Here is a 17,001-nt window from a genome sequence, read left to right as displayed (position 1 = left end):
GTGACAGTACCATTTTACATTCCCACCAGCCATGCCATATGGTCTTGACGTAGGAGTTAAAAGGGTGTGATGGACTCCTAGGGTGGCTGGCACCCTCCTGTGGAGACTTCCTCCAATGCAAGGGAAGCAGAGTAGTGACTAAGTGGGGCAAGCCCAGGGCAGGTCTGAGGGCCAGGAGGGGATTGAAGCTACATGGAGGAGAAAGGGAAGAGCCCCAAGTACAGGGTCTGGTGAGAAAGTCTGGCGTTAAGACGGCAGTCGTGTGTGTGTTCACCATGCCGCCTGGGGGCAGAGTGGGCAGCCCCAGAGTCAGAGTGAAGTCCACTCAGGGTGTTCTGGGGAGACTAGATCTATCTCAATGTCAGGAAGACTTTCAGAGAGTCAGAACTTTCCAGCAACATGAGTGGGGAGCTCTCTGTCATTGGAGGTGTGCAAGGAGTACCTGGTGTCATTTTCAATGGGATGATAAAGGGCGTTGGAGGTTGCACTGGATAGCCACTGTGATCCTGTAGAGCAGTGGCTTCTGAATGTCTGTGATTCAAAGAATTGTGGCTGGATTCCACTGAGCCCATGCACAGGCAAAGACTCTATAACGTGCTATTCTCACACATCTGGACGAATTCTGCCCGGCTTCACTGAGAGCCTGTCTTGGCACAAACATCATTCCGCCCCAGCAGGGGTGAGTTGCATTTCCATTTGCCGTGAGGATATTAGGTGACACCCTAAGTTCCTGTGGTTCCTGTCTACCTTTTCGATTACACGTAATACTGTGTGCATGCAAAGGAAGGCTGTGGGGAACGGATCTGGAAATAGTGCAAATGTGAGTGAAGGAAAGGGGCTCTCTTGTCTGGCCTGCAAGGGCCTCCATAGTCTGCCCCTCTCCTGCTCCAGGCTTTCTCTCTCTTGCATCTTCCTCTCTTACCAACTACTCAGTTTATGCTCCTGGCCAGGCCTGCTTTCTGGGACACCAACTCTAATTCTTTCCAACTGCACAAACCCTACAAGCTTTTTACAGCTCACCCAGGTTTCCCTTTCCATAGGAAGCCCACACAGATCTCCTTCTCCCACAAGGCTTTGCATGCTGGGGCACCACTGAAGGCAGCCATTCACTGATGTTTATTATCGAAAGACCCACTCGATACCTGGACTGTTTTATGCACTGGAGATACATCAATAAAGAGAGCTGACATCTTTGCTGTCATTGAGCTTGTATCGCAGCAGGAGACATAGAACAAATAAATACATAAAATCACTTGATTTAGGGATGATTGCTTCAAAGACAATAAAACTGGGAGGCTACTTTAGATAGAATGGTCAGGGAAGGCCTCTCTGAGAAGTGATATTTAAGCCACGACCTGAATTATGAAAGAAGCCAGCCATGAAAGGATCGGGTGGGGTGGAGAAGCCCCCAGGGACACACAAAACAAGTGCGACTGAATGAACTTGGTCTGTTCAAGGAACAAAAAGGTGGCCACTGTGGCTGGAACACAAAGAACAAGGCAGAGAACGGAGATCTGACAATAGAGATACAGGCAGGGGAGATGTTACAAACCATGGTAAGTTTTGCAGTGAGAAGCCATTGAGGGTTTTAAGCACAGAAGCGATCCAATCGGATTTATGATGTACAAAAGATCACCTGAGCTGCTGCATAGAGAATGCTTTGTAGCAGGAAAAGATCCGAAGCAGGGAGAAGAGTTAATAGCCTGTGGAGCAAAGCAGACAAGGGATGAGGTGGCAGACGTGGGGGGTAGCACTGCAGGTGGTAAAAAGGGTCAGATTGGAGATCTATTTTGCCTGGGGATTGGGAGAAGGAAGACCTGACAGAGAAGGCGACACTCCTCTGGGTTCTTGGGTGATAGAGAAGGATGAGGAGTCTTCCAGATGGAGAAAAAAGAACATTCCAGAAAGTGTTTTGTTAAAAACATTCAGGGGCAAAAAAGTGGATGGTGCTTTCAGCATGATGGCTATGACTGGTATGTACTGATGAATTTTTAGAGACAAGTGAGAGGTCGGTCAGAGGAATACATAAAGGTCTTGAACACCTGGGAACGGCTTTGTCTCTATTTCTTACAGCAATAGGGAGATATTGAAGGTGCTAGCACATCTAAGAGTTACTTAATGTACATTTATATAAAGACCACCCATAGGACCCCCAGTATTATCCAGGTGTGGAAAATGTTTTTACAGGTATTTACTGTTTCTATAGAAACAGCCTGATATGTAACAACTGGAGATTTTCCTCTCCCCGTGCCAATGGTAACTTGCTACCCAGGTTGAGCTTTGTTCTGGGATGTAGCCTGCCTATGAGCTCTCTGGGCATCAAGGTACCTGAGAGACAGGGCCAGGTGGCCAGAGGCTGGTAGACAAAGCTTCTGGCTACGGATCCCAACCAACCTTCACTGTCTTTGTATACCTCACCAGGTCATGTCCAGTCTTACCACAGATAGAGGAAGCCCGATCCCACATATCTGTTATATCTCTATCAGCCAATACAGATAGAAGGTTCTGGACACAATTCTTCATGGCCATTTATCACTCACTTTTCTAAGATTTTGGACAGATACTGATGTGTTCATTTTAATTATGGCTCAGTCTCCAAGAAGCTGTTTGACTCTAGTTAGACACCTTGCTCTGGGCCTTAGTTTCCCTGTCTAGAAAGTGAAAAGATTGGACTTAGTGCCCTAAGGTGTTTTCTAGCTCTGGAACCCCCCCAACCTATTACTTTGCTCCTTTTCTGCTCAGAACCTCTTTGCACGTCTGCTCTTCATGCAAGGGAACAAAGCCACAGTGTTTGGATGGAGCCTGTTCCATGACCATCCTTGGTCCCCAGGGGCAGAGAGGCCCAGTTGGATTCCACTGAAGGGAAAAGCAGAATCCTGTAAGGGTCTGCTGTCCCTGGGCTTTCTGGAAAGTGCTTGTAAGCCTGAATTCTCGGCCCACATGCTGTAGCAAGCTGTCCTCCCTTTGAAACCTAAGAAAGTTGCAGGTACCGCCATTGACCTGTCACATGGTTTTCATAACTTCCCTGGCACCTTGTCTACTTGTTGAAGCGGGTTTCAGTAGGTGGCGGGGAGTGTTCCAGGTTTGATGAGGATGTGTGGACCGCAGCCCGTTTGGAGGAGGAAAATTGGAGCTGAGATCTTACAAAGCACCAAATCCCCCCCTCCAAGAGTGTCCAGCCACAGGGGTCTGCTCATGAATATTTGGGGTTCTGCTGAAGTCCAGGAAGCAAGCTGGGTCACAGGAGAATAAAATGGATGACACCTTGAAAGTTGAGTCATCTAGTACCCGTGAGCCCAGCCTGGGGTGGTGTGAGGAAGGGCAGGGGTGGAGTTGTTAGAAACCAGGCAACTGAGGACTGGCACAGGGATGCAATGCGCATGACATGTCCGTGTCATCTCAGAAATTACATTTCATCCCTTCTTTCAACAGGGATTGCTATGTGTGCTGTGCCGGCTACTAGGGCCACAGTGTAGGACATAGATCCAGTCCTTTCCTTCCTGCAAATACAAACTAAAGGGAGGGGAAGGTTGTGGTCCCAACTGTGGACACCCAAGAATAGTGGAGATAAGCATGGCCTCAGGGGATGACTAGGGAGGCTTTCTGGAGGTGGGGGATGAGCCAGACTAGGAAATACACAAAGAGAAATAAAAATGGGTCGGTAGCAACCACGGAGGAGCTTGGACTTTGGACCAGATGGGATTGGTTTCAGGCTGACTCTCTGAGCCTTTGTTTTCTCATCAGGAAAATGAGAAATAGAATGCTGGTTTTAGGGATGTTATAGAGATTAAGTGAGTTGGTTAAATGAAATGAGCCTGGTTCAAAATATGGTCTCTGGGGCTCCTGGGTGGCTCAGTCGGTTAAGTGTCCGACTTCGGCTCAGGTTATGATCGCACGGTGAGTTCGAGCCCCACATCGGGCTCTGTGCTGACAGCTGAGCCTGGAGCCTGCTTCAGATTCTGTGTCTCCCCCTCTCTGCCCCTCCCCTGCTCATACTCTGTCTCTCTCGCTCTCTTTCTCTCCTGCTCTCTCAAAAATAAATAAACATTAAAAAAAAATTCAAAGTAGGGTCTCTGGAAATGGTTGCTCAGTGGGCACCCAGCGCAGGGGTGACAAAGAATTTTGGGAGAGAAAATCTGCAGTAATGCTTCCTCCTCAGCCTTGACCAACACCTCCCTGCCCACCCCCTTGGCAAGGGCTGGATAGATGGGGTCTGGGCCAGCACCCTAGTTTGACCCGAGCTTCCTGAGGGCATTGGTGCAGTAGGCTTCTGTAGGCCCGGTGAATTTCCACAAGCCAGGGGGGCCCCACTCTGAGGCTCACACCTCAGGAACTTGAAATGCTGGCCAAGTTCAAGCCGTGGGAGGGGAAGGCAAGTGCTGCGTTGGCTAGATTTGGTGGGGAAATGGGCCTCCAGGGTGGAAAAGGAAAATAAAGCAAAGGAGTCCTGCTGTAGCATGCTTGCAGAGAGGTGTAGTTCTCAAAGCCTCCCCCCTCCCCCACCTCCTCCCCCGCCCCAGGCCTTTGCTTGGAGAATTGGCTTCAGAATCTGGCCTAGCAAAGTCTCACTTCCTCCAGGAAGCCTGCTTGGATGGCCTGGTTGCTTATGAGCTCTCATTCCTCCAACCCTGTCGCATTTGAGTGTGGCTTCACTCTCATACGCCAGGTACCTGCAGCACACTCGGATTGTAAGCTTGCACCAGGAAAGGCAATAGGGAGACAGGAAAATACACATTTACTGAGCCTCTGCTGTATACCTCACTCTGGGCTGAGCACCTGTCATATGTCACCTCACTTAGACCTTTCAAGGGCCCCCAGGGGAAGGACCACTACCTCCATTTTATAGATGAAAAGACTAAGGCTTGAAGGAGTAGGAGTTCCAGAACTGGAGCCCAAGTCTTCTGGAATCCAAAGCTTAGCCAGCTCCTTTGTATCAAAGCCAGATCCTCCTAGGAAAAAGTATACATCCCGTGGTGAAATTAGTTTGGAAAATTCTGCTTGTTAAGCAACCTTCCTGGTTCTGTACAGTAGCATATTCAAGGCTCTGAGAAGTTCTGCAGAGAAGTTTCCTGACTTAGCTCAGCACTCCCTGAGTCACATTATAGCTGCTAGTATCCCCCAGGGCCCCTGGGCACGTACTTTGGGATGTGCTATCTAAGGAGGCAGAGATGGCCAAAGTGTGCTCAGAAACAAGCCAGCAGAGGAACTTAAGGCGGCTGTGAAGGCCGAGGCAGACGAGAGTGAGGGCACAGGAGGTGGGAGTGAGCAGAATGAGGGGTCCAGGCAGGGAGGCAGCAGCCCCCGCTGAGACCCAACATCCTAAAGACCTGAACTGTACTTGGACCTGAGTAGTCTGTCTCTGAAGCCACAAGCACAGTGACTATAGTCATGCTGCGGGCACTGCAGGCAAGAGGCAGTTGAATGAATCTGCCTCAGTTGCTAAGAAAATAGGCAAAATGCAGCATGAGGGACCTCATTTAGACTTCAGTACGAAGATTCTTTTTTTTTTTTTAAGTTTATTTATTTTGAGAGAGACAGGGGGAGACGGGCAGAGAGAGGGAGATGGAGATTCTGAAGCAGGTTCTGTGCCAGCAGCACAGAGCCCGATGTGGGGCTTGAACTCACAAACTGTGAGATTGTGACCTGAGCAGAAGTCGGAAACTCAACCGACTGAGCCACCAGGTGCCTCCAGAAGATCCTAACCAGTCTCCCACACGTCACAGGCATTATCCTGGTGCCATCTTTTGCACATGTTCCCCCACTGAAGCGCCCTCCTTTCTGCACACCTCCATCTCAACACCCAACCACACAGCTTCGAGGACTCCACGCCCTCTGATTTCTCTGGAATCAGGGTGTCCCGATCCATTTCCCCTCCCGAAGGAGCACACGTGGAGTACTATACGCTGTCAGGCCACCGCAGGGTGACAAATGCTGTTGTGTCCAAGCGTTGACAGCCCAGATTGGAGACTTCTGGAAACTGTCAGATGAAGCAGGTGAAGGAAAGGGGTGATGGGACATTTACAGATGAGGGTGTAATGCAAATCTCCAAGTAATATCTCACACTTGTTGTCCAGAGCAATGCTTCTTAAAACGTGTCCCCTGACCAACAGCAACACCCCCACCTGGGGGCAAGTTAGAAATGCAAATTGTTGCAGGCAACCCTCCCAGACCAACTGAGTCTGAAACTTGGGGTGGAACCCAGCAAAGCGTTTTAATAAGGCCTCCTGGTGATTCTGAAGCATGCAAAAGTTTGAGAACCACTGACCTGTAATCATTCCTGTTGCAATAATTGCTCCTCGGGAGAAATAGTGTTTTTCTCCGCTGTTGGCGAAAGCGGCCCAGAGAGGACATTTGCGCCATCCTAAGACTCACAGCAGAGAAGGTGCAGACCTGGGACTGCCGACCCGTCATTCTCCAGCTTCCCAGCAGCCCGGCGGAGCTGTGTGCCTGTGCACTGAGCAGGCCGCTCGCCTGGCCCCAGAGAAAGCCTTAATTGGCTCATTAATAGCTGTGATTAGAGAGAATGGGGAAGCCTTTATCTTTGAAGTCCCCGGGCTGTGCTAGAAGCTCTTGCGGGGAGTTTGCTGTGGCTAATTAAAGCTGAGCTGTGTTTCCTGTCAAGGGCCCAGAGTGTTAATGGCTTCGAGCAAGAAAAATTAAGCTTCCATTTCCATTCAGGGGTAATGGAGAGAAGCAGCCGAATAAAGATGAGAAGAGGCCTTTGAGAGGGGGCAGGGCCCCGGTCCGCAGTATGTGACCAGAGAGATCCTGCTGGCTCTGGGGGGACTTAGGGGTCTCAGATTGCCACAGTGGCAGCCCTGGGTCCGACATCGTCTTCATTCTTAATCTCTGATTTGGGGTCATTTCAGCTTCTTGGCCTCTGACTGTACCTGCTCAGGTGTGTGAACTGGAAGGGGTGAGGGAAGCCTGGGTGACAGTCCTTGGGGGTAATGGGATCTCTGAGGCTGTGAAGGTTCTTGTCCCCAAAGTCACCTTCACTGCAGGCTCCCATGCTTTCACTACTACTACTAATTTCTTAGCCACCTGTCCCCCGTGTCCTTACTAAGCGACAGAGAGAGGGCTGAGCATTTGACATTATTGCACAGAAGGCTCTCAACGATTTTACAGACATGCACGAAACTCGGGGTACGCTAGTTTTGACTTGCCCAGAGGCACGTGTACCTGAGCAAAGGATCAGACCCAGCTACAACTAATCAGAATCCTTTGTTCTTAACCACAGGTATAACCAAACCTTCCCGATCCTTAAAGTTCCTTTCTCAGGCCTGGGTCATTTCAAGCCAAAAATGCTATTGCCACCCCAAACTTCCACCTGGTGAGGGGACCAGGGAACTTTCATCTTTTCTTACCCTTCTCTCTGTTGTTCTAGCCCCCACTGCACTTCAGGGCTGGTGACTGAGACCAAATCTTTCCAGAGGGCACACTGTGGTCGGGTTAGAAGGTCAAAGTAGACCTTAGCTGTGTGGCTATAAGCACAGAGATAGCATTTCTGAACTAGAAATCAAGACATGTGGTTGAAAAAGGATTTGTTCTTATTTGATTCATTGATTTCTCTGAAAAGTTTGATCAGAGCAATCAAATCACAGAGAGTTTGTGAGTACACGTAGCCTTTAGCGAAGAGACTGTTCTATAAAAATGATCGCAAAGGTCAGCCCCAAACTGATATTTCAGTTCGAATAAAACCCAGATCGTTTAAATAGGAACTATCCCAGGACACACGGCAGCTGGTAAATGTGGTTCCACAGGAGCCCAGCTTTGTATCTCCAAGTAGCCAAAGGCTTTCCTTTCTTCAAGGCCTAAGTGAATGCCCCCTCTTCCAGGGAGCACACGCCAGTCTAACCCTCCTCCCCGCCCCCTCAGTTCCCTGCCATCCCCTCTTTAATGGTCAATTTCAAAGTCGAATATGTGCCCATCCTCACGCCTCACCAGTTTTGAGATTCTCAAGAACGGTCTGGGTCATCCCTGCCTCCCCAGGGCCCAGGCCGAGTGAACGATGAATGAATGAACGAATGACCATTCAGAAGGAGAGGGGATGTTTTGTTTCTGGGGCTACAGTTCGTCTCTTGCTCCTGGCATCTCCCCAGGGCTTGCACACATTCTCAGGTCCTTCAGCACAGCAGTGATCGTGGGCCCACCTTTCAGTCCCCCCAGGGATGGTGAGCATGTCCAGGGCAAGGACTCGGTCTGACTTGCCTCTTTATCCCCAGTGCTCAACCCAGGAGTGCCCAAGAGACCTAAGGAGGGGCTTCCTGAGAGAATGAAGGATCAAGAGAATAAAGAACTTGCATCTAACCACATTGCCTCAGAAATGTTCCTTGCCTGGCAGAGAAAGGGTTAATGTGTATGTGTGAGCCTCCTCTCCCCAGCCTGGGCTCCCTCCCTGAGGCTGCACAAGCCAGCCTGGGCCTAGAGGGTGAGGCTGGGGCATGGCCAACCAGGAAGCCCTGGCGGGGCAGAGGTGTTGGGGCCAAGAGACCACCCTCACCTATAACCCCTTCCCATAAAAGGAGGGAGCTAGGAGCTCCTCGACCTGCTCAGCAGCTCCTAGCTCAGCTTGGTTTGCTAGGTCCCTCAGAGGTCTGTTTGCCCTTGGCCTGGCTATGGAGGTCAGTAGGGTAGGGAGGAACAAACACACAGAGCCCTGGCTCCTTCACTGATGTCTGCCCACCTCCACACGCCCACTGTGTGAAAGAGGCAATAATAACGGCGCCTCTTCCAGGAGGTAGTTGAGATATGGAGCACCACGGTCAGTTCAGTGCAAATCATGAGAGTGGACCATTCGGTGGCACTTGCCCACAATTGCTCCCGTGAAGCTGGAAAGAGGTGTTGTACGTGGAGAGGAAAACAGACCAGATGGTGCTCTCTCACCTTCTGCACCTGGCTTGCCTCCTCTTCCTGCACTTAATGGAAGCAGCCTGGTGAGGCAGAAGACAGAGGGCTCCACCCATTCACAGGGGCGATGCGAGACTTCCTTCCTGACCACACACTCCACGCCACGTCCTGGGCTTGTAGACACAGGCACAGGCACGACTTCCTCAACATTCAGAGCCAATATTTGGAGGAGGGATTAACCCTGTGGGAAAGGTGGGAAAATGGAGACCACAGAGACTCAAAGAGGCAAAGCCACGTGCCCGCAGTTGGCCTCAAATTTCAAGGCTGAGGGAGATTTGAAACTCAGGACTTTGTGACCCCACGTTTTGCCTTCCCCAAACCACAGACCTCCCTTCCAGCTCCTTGTCAGCCACACACTTGCTCTGCTACGCCCGGCGATTGCCTCCTGCCATGCTGCTGCAGTCCTATCCGCCCTCCAGGTGCTACGCAGTTACAGCCTGTTCAGTCACATGCCCACCTCCCTCATACACCCCCAAACTGGGACTGCTATTTCTGTTACAGTTGGAATCAGGATACTAGCAGCCATTACAGTCTGCCATCTGTTGGAGGGGATGGTATGAGTTGGCGTCTCCCCCCTCTGCACTGAGATCCTGGGGGCAAGAAAACTACATTCTATTCTTCCCTCTGCTCCTCTGCACCACCCAGCCACACAGCTTCGTTCGGGGCCCTGTGCCAAAGAAAGACACAGAGAAGATGGATCTGCTCAAGGTCCCTTCTCCACACCTGTTCCTTCACTAGATGGTGGGACTAAATCAATGGTGTTAAAAGGCCAGGGTGGGGGGGGGGGCTTCTGGGTGACTCAGTCGGTTAAGCGTCTTGACTTTGGCTCAGGTCATGATCTCGTGGTTCATGAGTCTGAGCCCGGAGTCGGAATCTGTGTTGACAGCTCAGAGCCTGGAGCCTGGTTCGGATTCTGTGTCTCCCTCTCTCTCTCTGTCCCTCCCCCACTCATGCTCTGTGTCTCTGTCAAAAATAAATAAACATTAAAGAAAACTTTTTTGTTGAAAAAAAAAAGGCTGGAGAATAGACCCTACACAACCTGCCTGCCCCAACTGCCTCTCTGACCTCATCTCCTGTAGTCTAGTAGCACTGGCCTCCTAATTCTTCCTTCAAGACATCAGTCAGCCCTGCCACAGGACCTTTGCACCTGCTGTTTTCACTTCCTGGAGTGGTCTTCCCCCAGGTTTCCTCATGGCTCTCTCCTTCACTCCTTCAGATCTTCCATTCCCTGACCTTGCTGTTTAAAATTCTGCCACCCCCTCCTTCAAGAATTCTCTGTCTCCCAATTCTGCTATTTTTTTCTGATGCATTTATCAGCGTCTTGCATTTTTAAGCGAAGCTAGGCCATTAGTTAGCTACCTCAGAACTACCTAGGGAGCTGGTTTAAAAATGCAGACTGCTGGCCCCCACCATGCCAGCTACATCAGAATCTCAGGGGTAGGGACTGGTGATTTGTATTTTGCAAAAGCTCTCCAGGGGTTTCTGATACACAGTATTTGGGAACTGATGTAAAATATCACTGGAACAAACCTCCCCCCCCCCCCCACCCCAGCTGGGACATTGTTTAAGCCCAAGCCTCAGCCTCAGCTACGGTTTTTATCCCCCACTCCCTCACTGTGCATCCTCCCTCTAACTATACAGAACTCCGTTGTTCTGTTCTCTGACCAGAGCATCCCTTTTGTCTTTCTGCTCAGCTTTTGCTCACACTCTCCCCTCTCCTCTACTGTCCTCTCCTGTGCTTTCAACTTACTCTCCAAGGCACTGCTGATGCCACCTTCTCTGGGAACGCGGTCTTCGCCCTCCACCACCTCCCCCTTGAGTCAGAGCCCGTAACTTCTGCCTCTGTCCTCAGAGGACCTCGCACGTATCTTTGGTATAGGATCGGCATTGATTTTCCAGCTGTGTGTCCTTCTCCGTAGACCATGACTCTGGATAAGGTGACGATTCAGTCAGGTTCGTCAATATTCCCAGCACCCCACATGGTACTGGGCACACAGCTAGCGCTTCATAAATGCAGACGGTGTGAGTGAATGCAGCAGTGGGTTACATGGGTGGTTAAGTGCATGCATGCTTGGCAGGGTCAGAAGTTGCAAACTTGGTATAAACTGTTTTCAAACTGACCTGATATTTTCCAGTCGTCTCAGCACAGCTGACCATTGTTTTCAGCTCAGGACAGCTCTTAGACCCCAAGAAGCAGCCTCCTGCCTGCCTGTCAGTGAGTGAGCCGGCTTAGCTGGGAAGGTGCCCCTGCCGGAGCGCCTTGCTGTTTCAGGGGGAATCCGGGCCTTCTGCTACAAAGGTTCCAGACAGCAAAGCAGCCCCAGGGAGATCTCTCGTTTGTGGGGAGGACTTTCTCTCAGCTCCCCCAAGTCAAGTGGCAGACACAGCCCCACCGCTCCACAGAATGTAACAAGATTTACCCCTGATGGTGTTCCAAGCAGAAAGGAAAAACAACATGCCCCCCAGCCCCCACTGCCCCAAAGCAACAGGACAGCTCTATAGTTTGGTGTGAACTATCAGAGATGATTGGGTGCTGCCTCCGAAACCTTTAGATGGGTAGATGGACAGAGAGGGCCAGCGCGATCCGGACACTTGCTAAGGTCCCAGGGCCACTGCAGGACTCAACCCCCTTTTGGTGGGAGGTTCTTGACCCTGCCATCCTTCCCCACCTCTCACCCCTTTTCTGCCAGAGAACGGCTCGACTTCCTCTTAATGAGAGCCACGATTTATGTTGGCTGGGCCCAATTAGCGCCAAGCTCTCTCAGGCCGCCAAGTGCCCCGGCGGCCAGCAGCTGAGGCCTGTCTGGCAGGACATATTTGGATGATGAAGCCGTGCTGCGTGCTAAACTCGGCGCAGGAAAGAGCAGTTCGACTTGGATGCCCACCAAAGGCTGCCAGGCTTGGCTCCTGCCCGCAAGTTGGGCAACAAGGCTGTCTGGCAGGGGGATAAGGGCAGTGCTTCCCTGGCGGGAGGGGTGAGGCTGGCCTGGGGGAGCACCACTCCAGGGCAGGATGCCTTCCCCGGGGCTTGTATAGCAAGGATAGGCTGGGGCGGGGGGACCCTGAGATGGGAGCCGGGGAATCTGGACTCAGACCCAGCCCCTCTATCGACTCCTTCTTGCTGACCCCCAGGGCACACCGTTTATCTTCTCTATGCCTCAGCTTCTCCCCAGTACAGTGGGAGGGAATTCCTTGCCTATCTCAGGAAACACATGACGAACATACAAGATAGCAAAAATAGTGCTCACCCGTTCAGCCTGTTTTCTCATCTGTAAAATGGGACGAGCATCACACCTCCCTGAGCTGGCCGGTGTGAGGGTTAATGCACGGCGCAGGGGAGCGACGGCCCCCTTGGCCATGACCCACCCTTCATATGGTCAGTGTGGTGGCGGTGCGGCCGATCCACCTTGGACTCTCGGTTCCCTAACAGGCATTCTTCGCCTGGGTTGGTGTGAAAATCACATTCCGAAACCGAGGCTCAGAAGGCAGCTTGCGTAAGCTGGTACGACTAGGAACAGGTAAGATTTGGGTTCTGAATTTGGGTCTGTCCTAACGTTCGTGTTCCAGCTGCAGTGGCAGTAACCACCAGGGGCTTTCGGCCCCTGCTCTCAGTGGTGGGTGGGTGTGCAGCTTGGAGCTGGTCTGGAGCGATCGGGCACGTACCAACAGACACGGCCCCTGGTTGCCACCCTGGATCAGCCCTGCTGTGCTGATGGTAGCACTTCTGAAAAGCCCAAGCTTGCAGGACAGAAGACTGAGACAGAAAGCAAGGACTGGCCTGAGCTCCCCGCGAGAGATATGCAGGCCCTGGAGAGCTGACCGTAGCCCCCGGCTCTGTCCTGGCCTCTCGGATGCACGCCTGCCCACATAGGGCCACTCATCCCCCTTCTCGGTCTGTCCTAAGCGCCCCCACCAGCTGCGCAGGGTGGAAACTCAGACTGGGACAAAGAGTACACGGATTTTAGTCTCAGTTCTGTCACTGACTTTGTACAACATTTTGGACAAGCGCTTTTAAACCGGGGGGCCTCGGTGTCCCTTCTGGAAACTGGAAGTGCCTTGCAAACTGGTGTGAGTACCCTTCTCATGAAAGGATTTTTTTCCGCCTGTAAACCTTTGGGCAGTGGAATGATGGGCTCCTCTTGGTATGTGCTTCATTCTGCTTCTTCAGCATCTCTTTAAAAAACAAAGCAAATCATCTCCCCTTTGACTCTTAATGTCTCTGGGACACTGAGCTGGAGATACCGCAGGTGAATGGCTGAGGGACCCACGTACCTCTGTAGCTCTTCGTCTCCACTTGGAGGAGGGCAGACCAAGGCCCCAGCCGAGCCCTGAGAGCGCAAGCGCTTGCAATGCCCAGGGAAATGAACACGCTCCAGAGCGAGAGCGGAAGTCAGTGAGCTCAGAGGGGCTGGAGAGATTTGTGGATCTTGAGGCAGAATATTAATTCGTTTGGGGGACATTGTGGGGTGCTAGGTCCCAATCTGGCCTAGATAGATAAAAAGCCCACGAAATGCCTTAACTTGCTGTCCCAAACCAGCCACCATTCCTCTCTTCTATCTGAGGTGCTAGGACCCAGGTCTCTTGATTTATTCTGGTTCCACCACATGCTCCGCCCATCCCAGGACTGAGCATGCAGGGAGTGTTCCACAGAAGCACCATCCATGATCCTCAGGCCTTGCGGTCAGGGCCCCAAATGGACTCTGTACAGATGTGCTCCTCCAGAGCCACTCCTGTTCTGAGTCCATGGCAGGTGTCCACTTTGGCTAAATTCACGTCCTCTGCAGCCCATGGATTCCAGGGAGGATGGTCAGTTCAGATGTGATTCATCCGAGCCACATAGCCTCTGGGTGTGACTTAGATAAGGGAGTATGTGGTGGAATGTATGAACATTCAGAACAGGGACATCAAGAGACACCCTGATTCAATCAACTTATAAGTGAATACATGTCTGTTTATTAATCAGCAGATGGTGTCTTTCTGATCTCCCAACTGCTGGGTGTGGGCGTCCGGTGGAGCTGAGACAGAAGGAAGAGATATGTGAGAATGGAATGAACACTAGTTTACAAAAAAGTTAGTCACTGGATGGGGAAAAAAAGGTCAAAGAGAGAAAATAGCCTTAATCCTTGGTATTACCATAAAGAATTATAACACTAAGGGGCTCCTGGGTGGCTCAGTCTGTTCAGCATCCGACTTCAGCTCAGGTCATGATCTCGTGGCCCGTGGGTTCAAGCCCTGCATCGGGCTCTGTGCTGACAGCTCAGAGCCTGGAGCCTGTTTCAGATTCTGTCTCCCTCTCTCTCTGTCCCTCCCCGCTTGTGCACGCGCACTCTCTCTCTCTCTCTCTCAAAAATAAACATTTAAAAAAAAAGTCCCTTCTCTGAAATCAATATAAACATTTAATACGAGGCCAATCAAAATTCCAGTTGATCTTTTGAGAACTCAATACACATACTCCAAAAGGCACATGGAGGAATACAAATGTGTTTAACCTAAAAACTTTAAACATAAAAAAAGAAAGATGAAGAGAGAAGAACTCACTTTTCCAGATGCTGACATGCTACAAAAACATGGTAATTAACACACTGTAGTACTGGCACAAGACTGGATAGACCAATACACCACCGGTAAAGAATAGAGAACTCAGAGACACATACACTCACTCTCACACGTGTGTCATGATAGATATTCTCTGTTCACCCTTTTTGGTTTTTTCCCCACCCTGCTCTACTCTACTCTTGCGCCAAGAGTCTGGCGTCTCTGCGTTGCATTAACTACTCCCTTGCCCTGTGATTCCTAACTGAGTTTGGCCATCGAGAGGTACAGGAGGGACACTGGAGGGAAAAGGAGATGGAAGAGGGATAGCTATGTCCTAGCTCTCTCCCTGCCAGGCTGCATGTAGGCCCAGGACACATTCCTCTCTTAAAGACCAGAAGAGGAAAACCGGATCCCTTACTGAATACCACATACAGAGGTGGTATTACGTGGATTAAAAGGACAAATAAGAAAGGTAAAAAATAAAGTTAACAGAAGAAGGCAAAAACATAAATGGAACACGTTGAAGAATATCTTTGTGACTTAGATATGGGGAAGAATTTCCCACACAAAATGTTAAAAAACAAGGAAGTGAGCAATAAGGAAAAAAATACGAATTGGATTTCATTATTAAAACAAGACTTCTTATATCATTTATGTTTCAGTTTGTTTATTTATTTTGAGGGATACGGTGAAAGCATGTGAATGGGGCAGAGCAGAGAGAGAGAGGGACAGAGAATCGCAAACAGGCTCCATGCTGTCAGTACAGAGCCCGATGCAGGGTTCGAACTCACTGTGAGGTCATGACCTGAACAGAAATCAAGAGTCGGACACGTAACCAATGGAGTCACCCAAGCGCCCCAAGAGTATAATTAAAAAAAAAAAAGATTTCTTATCAATGAAGGGGACTATGCAGAAAATACATAAATAAATAAATAAATAAATAAAGTTCACAATGTTTAAAACGGACAAAAGATTAACATTTAGAAGATACAAGAAATTCCTGAAAATCAACCAGAAAAAGGAAAACTCAAAGCAAAGGATCTACATGGCAATTTTCAGGAGTGGAAATCCAAAAAAAGGCAAAAAACATATGCAGAACTGTTTAAAACCATTGGCAATCAGAGAGATTGAAGTTAAACTACAATGAGATATCATTTTCTATAATTCACATGAGGAAAAATGAGAAGGCTGGATATTGGCAAGGTTAGCAGAGATATAGGATTCCCTATATCCCTCAGACTGGCAGGATTATGAAATGGTGGAGCTATTCTGGAGAACATTCCCTTTCAGGTAGCCAAATTCAGTATATGCATATTTTATAATTCAGCTATTCAGCTCCTGGGTATGCATACTCCCAAAAACTTATAATCCAGGTTTATAAGAGAATATGTACAAGGATGTTCATTGCAGCATTGTTTGTGGAGTCAGGGAGTTGGAGGCAACCTGCAAGACCATCACTCAGAGAGCAAACAGGTAAAATGTATGGGATACAACCATTGCATATTATGTAGCCATCAGAAGAAATAGAAATTGATTGTAAGAGCATATTCTGTGGTGCAAACAAGTAAAAAAAGAAATGGACTAATATAACAATACCATTTACACACATTAAAAAAATACATGCATACAAAATAGCAATGTGTATTTTTAAGAACATACACAAATGAAAAATACATTCAATTACTGATAACAAGAATAGACAGGGAATATCATTACAGATTCATATGATCATCTCAATAGATACCAAAAAACAAAAACAAAAACAAAAAAACAAACTTGTGGGAAATAAGAATTTACAAAATTCAGTTGTATTTTATATACTTGCAAAGGAGTTATAAACTGGAAAATTTTTAGATGCTGTTTATAAGAGCATTAAAAACTACCAAATACTTAGGTTAAAAACTTTTATCAAAGATGTATAGGTTATATACACTGAAAATCACAAAATATTGCTGGGGGAGTTAAAGAAAATCTAAAGAAAGATAAGCCCTGTTTATGGACCATAAGATAATATTATTAAAGATGTAAATTCTCTGCTGACTTATCTGGAGATTCATTGTAATCTTAGAAATTCAGCAGTCTTTTGTGCAACAATTGACAAACTGATTCTAAAATTTGTATGAAAATGCAAATGACTTAAGGTAGCTAAGGAAATTTAAAAATGAAGAATAAAGTTGGAAGACTTTATACCACCTAGTTTTATAACTAATTATAAGCTTATAATAATAAAGGCAGTGGTGTTGTCATATATATATATATATATATATATATATATCAATGGAACAGAATAGAGAGTTCTAAATATAGGGCCACATATAAATAACCAATGCTTTTTTATAAAGGTGCGAAGGCAATTCAATATAGAAAGGATAATCTTTATAACACATGGTACTGGGACAATAGATATTCATTTCTAAAAAGAAAAAAAAAAAGGAAGCAGCAGCCCTTGATTCTTATTTCACACCTCATAGAAAATGGATCACTGACCTAACTCTAAAACCTAAAACGGTAAAACTTCTAGGAGTAAACAAAGGAAAGAAAGCCTTAGTGACCATG

This window comes from Lynx canadensis, chromosome C1, assembly GCF_007474595.2.
Source record: "Lynx canadensis isolate LIC74 chromosome C1, mLynCan4.pri.v2, whole genome shotgun sequence".
Taxonomy (NCBI): domain Eukaryota; kingdom Metazoa; phylum Chordata; class Mammalia; order Carnivora; family Felidae; genus Lynx; species Lynx canadensis.
Note: the sequence above shows the minus strand (reverse complement) of the source record.